General features: G+C 38.2%; 1 protein-coding gene across 1 annotated transcript in view; it reads right to left on the bottom strand.

Annotated features, from left to right (window-relative positions):
• The window catches only part of bmp6 (bone morphogenetic protein 6), a 64,341-nt gene that overhangs the window by 1,863 nt on the left and 57,700 nt on the right, over nt 1-4,778 (bottom strand). The window lies entirely within an intron of this gene.

Raw genomic sequence — 4,778 nt, 5'->3', positions numbered from 1 at the left:
CTGAAAATCAAAGGCAATACTGTTGTCAATCAGCAATTATCATACAGCACTGTTTCCATCAGACTAATGGGTCCACATTCAGAATAGACTGTACGTTGTATTGCGTAAATGCAGCACACTATTTATGGACTGAGGGTCTAAGCTTATAACACTTGTGAAAGTGGTTATTATTTTTAATAAGAGATAGGCTTAAAGGGGCCCTCAGCAATTCAACATAGCTTTCACTTTCAACTCATGAGAGACTTTAAAACAAAACTGAAGCAGTAGAAGCCAAGATATCCTGACTTTATGTCCTGAGTACAGGTCATTTCCAGAATGCAACTGAATAGCATCTTCTTCTAGACTCTCCCTGTTTGCTAAATGTCTGTGTATTTCAAAGACCACGGCACAAGTTCGTAACACAGGTTTTCTATTAAAAATGTTAAATCTCAAGCCTAATTCGAGATGAACCCTATGACATCACTTTGAGGTATTCAGGGTTATCTTGTCTGACTTTAAAACATCCCCACAAAAAGACATAACTATTTTCACATGTACTCTTCATGCCAAGTTAACTTATCTTCATGTGTAATATCAGAGGAGTGCCCCTTTAATTAACTGTGTTTCACAATAACTGGAATACATAGATCTTTAAAGCCCCAAAAGACCACACTTTAAGACTCACACACACACTGTGATAAACACATAGCCAGTGAAAATACATAAAACAAATATGTGAACTCATCTGCTGTTGTAGTTATCACTTGAAGTAATTTAAAAAGGATTATTATTATTACAGTTGCAAATGCTGTTATATCTTATTGCATCATTGCTGCAATGTTCCCAAATCCCTGAGAGGAAATATACGAGGACAAAAACTTGGCAGCTTCAACTTAAAATTAAAGCTGCAAGCAGCGTTGGGTGGGCCCTGGCATGTGAAGCACATCAAGGTGTGAGGCGGCCACGTTGCAGATTCTGGAGGTGAATTTGCCACGTGCTTTGGGCGCTGCACAAAGGTGTTAATCATCACTTCCTGTGTCCCCTTTGTGGCGCTACATAGCACTTCGCACTACGACTATAACTGAACATGTAGATGTGTTGATGACGGGATTGTTATCAAGCACGTAAAGTTTGGTGCAGATGTGAGCATGTACACTGAAGTTATAACAACTTCCGATTTTGGACGCCACGCCACGGACACGCTCATTGACGAAAACTCACAGGTAGCACAACTTTTCATCGTCAACGCATTTAGAAGGCACAGCAGAAATTTGAAGTCGATCAGACTAATTCCCTAGGAGTTCGTTATAGTACAGAGTGTGTAAATCGCCAAAAATGACCATTTAATCCAAAATGGCCGACTTCCTGTGTTTTTTTTCAATGATTGGGTTAAAATTTAACAGACTTATTGCATTTTGGTGTTTGGACCAAATAATTGCTCCCAGATATGTTACCGGATCCATCACAGGGATATCACATATAGAAGAGACATTAAACTCTTTAACTGCCATTAGTTCACATTGTCGTAAGTTTAACTTTAAACCAGACACCAGTGAGAAACCATGAATTAAATCTAATACAGGAGGAATCTGGGAGGCATTTCTCAGGAAAACGGTGCCAGCTGACTAATGTGATGGCCCCTCTGCAGGGTTCATACTGCTGTTGGTGTGCTTTCTGTCTCCAGGGCTGCAGACCTGGGCCCGTATTTATCAAGCTTCTCAGAATTACTCATAAGAACACTGCTAAGAACTGACTTAAGAGTAAAAAAAATCTTGGCTCAAAGCTGAGCTTAAAAGTTAGTTATCAAGCATCATAGTCCTAATTTGAGTGAAGTGTAGGACTAAATCTTACGTGTCAGTCTTAGTGCTGATTTACGACACTTTGCTGTGCTGCAAACAGGATTTTGGATGACGATGTAGCCGAGGACCAATCACTGAAGAGATTTCCTTATTTAAGAAAATTCTCAGATAAATTCACATTGAATGGTGAAATTCCTAAGAGGAGTTTATATTCAACACACGTTTAACAATAAAGAATTTTCAAGATAATACATTATGATATAGGCTGACACATTAATAAATGAAAGATAAAAAAGTTTATCTTTATATGAGCGCCATCAAAAGCCCCTACTACTCCTGTATTGCCAGCTTTTTGCATGAACTGTGTTTGCTTCCGTCGGATTACGGGGGGTGTCGATTAAACGCGTGACAATGTGTGGAGCTATAGTCTAAGTTCTATAATTTTTTCCATGACTATTCAGCTTATTGATGGTTGTGACGGGCCAAAATCATCAGCATTGCTGCGTTTGTCCTGTGGCAAATAAACGAAGCGTTCAGAAACATTCAGAAACATTCTTCCTCTCCTGAAAGATGCATGTCTCTGTCTCCACAGCACCATCACAAACCCCTACTGGCAGCTCCTAACCACTTGAGACCTCTCGAGCTGTCTTAAATAACTGGGAGAGTAAGAGTGATTCTTAGCTTTGAGAAATTTGATAACTTGCTTTTATTCTGAAGTTTAAAAGTAGGAGTAAATTTCATAAATTCTCTGCACTTAAGACTAAAATGGCACTTTGAGAAGCTTGATAAATACCGGCCCTGATTGGCAGGGTAATCAGCGAGTTGGGACACATCTGGGCCCGGTGTGCCCCATGCAAATAAGCCAGAGCAGCAGTCAGTCTTAGGTTGGACCTCCTCATCTCACGACTTCCTTTGTTTGTTTGATTTCTTGTCTTTGTTTTTACAGCACAACATCCATGCAACACATTTTCACTCATCCACCCCCTACACTATTCACTTTACATATTCTTCCCACTCATTGGTTTCGCTTATTTTCTTATTAATAAATCACTTTGTTATTTAGTTTACCCGTGTGTCTCCTGTTTTTGTCCAGTCCGTGAGCCGGGATGTGACACTAATAATATGTCTATTAGCTATGGTTATCCCTTCCAAGGCACTGTTGGAGACATGAAGAGCGAGGAGTTGAGAGGCGATCATAAACAAATAAGGAGAAATTGATGAGCATCCTTGTTTGATGCCACGTGACACACTGAATCTAGGTTAAGTGCCAAATTTCAGTTTGACTCCAGTACTGCTATTCTTATGTAGCGTTCTGACAGTTCTACATAAACCATCACCAAATCCAAGTTTTTTTTAGGGCTTTTAAAATAAAACAGTGTTCAAGTAAATCAAACGCCTTGTAAAAATCAAGAAACAGTAGAAAGCTATGGTCATTAACAAGCTCATTGTAAGCAAATGCATCCAGTACTAATCTAATGTTGTTAGCAATATGTCTTTTCTTCATGAACCCGGACTGTGATTCATCTATTACAGAATCCAACACTTCTGTAAGTGTATTAGCAAAACTAACGGCAAAAACTTTATAATCATTGTTTACTCTTTGTTCAGTTTTGGAATCAGAGTGATGACAGCATACTATTTAGAGGGCATAAGTGTGTTCACCCTGTGATGGATTGACGACCTGTACAGGGTGTACCCCACCTTTCGCCCGATGTCACCTGGGATTGGCTCCAGGCCCCCGCGACCCTGTCCGCAGGATAAGCGTTTGACAATGGATGGATGGAAGTGTGTTCACACTACGTAGCGGAGAGGCCAACAACAGAACATATTTTACAATTTTTGTACACTGAAAAATTTATGGCGAATTGAAAATGATGAAAACGTTTTCAGAGTAGAGAAGCTCCATGGGGGAAGCTAACGAGCCAATCATGCTCACAGAGCCCTCTGGTACTAGCCAAAGCAGCAGCTGATTCTTGCAACTACGGCAAAGCACAGCTGTATGATAGTTTAAATGTTTGTACTGCTGTTATTCTCTCATTACATTTTGAGTAATTTAAATCAAATCAAGAGACATCAGGCTAGTGATGTACAAAACATTCTTGAAACTTAAAATAAATTTAAAAAAAACAGAAATAATATGAAAAGGGGACTGTTGTTACTTTCTTTTTTATTATTATTAATATTAGACATTACATTGTTAATATATATTAGTAGTTACAATATTTGTTTTCTGTTGCTTATATTTTATATAATTCTTATTCAATATTCAATATACAAAAGTAAATTACTTGTAAGTTAAAACTTGGCAATAAACCTGATTATGAGCATTTTATTTTGGGTGTTACTTTGGAGTTCTGCAGACGGCCTCTGTGCGCAATATTATGAGAGCTGTGTTTGATTTGAGACAACACTACCCTGTCAAAATTAACACACTAAGTAAGTACATAGTGTACGCAGTGTACTGCATGTTAGTATATTAAAGGAGGTACCCGAATTGAGACACAGCTAGAGAAAATTAAACACTAAGTAAGTACATAGTGTACGCAGTGTACTGCATGTTAGTATATTAAAGAAGGTACCCGAATTGAGACACAGCTAGAGAGTTACGACACTCCCATTGACTTAGAAATTTTGATCAAACTAGTTGGAGTTCATTCGTGGTCATTTCATCCGGGATGTTTGTTTTTGTTTTAAAGATGTTTTCTTTGGTGTATTTGATTTTAGAGAAGATAATCAAGGACTATATTTCATAACAAATCTATTATTCTTACTTGCCAGATACCATATCCACAAAGGTAAAATTACTGGCTCTAAACTAGTTTTCCTGGTCTTTGAGTGAACTCGATGCATATATTCAAAATACTGCAAAGCTCAAAGGACTGTACAATTATATTCAACACTAATGACCTCATGGAACTGAAATCAAGAACAGAACTTGGTGCTTTAACCTGGACTTTTTAATTGGAAATCCTTGCTGAATCTGTTAAATTATTCTTTAGG

The sequence above is a fragment of the Micropterus dolomieu genome, linkage group LG01 (assembly GCF_021292245.1).
Source record: "Micropterus dolomieu isolate WLL.071019.BEF.003 ecotype Adirondacks linkage group LG01, ASM2129224v1, whole genome shotgun sequence".
Lineage (NCBI taxonomy): Eukaryota > Metazoa > Chordata > Actinopteri > Centrarchiformes > Centrarchidae > Micropterus > Micropterus dolomieu.
The sequence above is the reverse complement of the archived record's forward strand: the minus strand, read 5'-3'. Positions and strand labels throughout refer to the sequence as shown.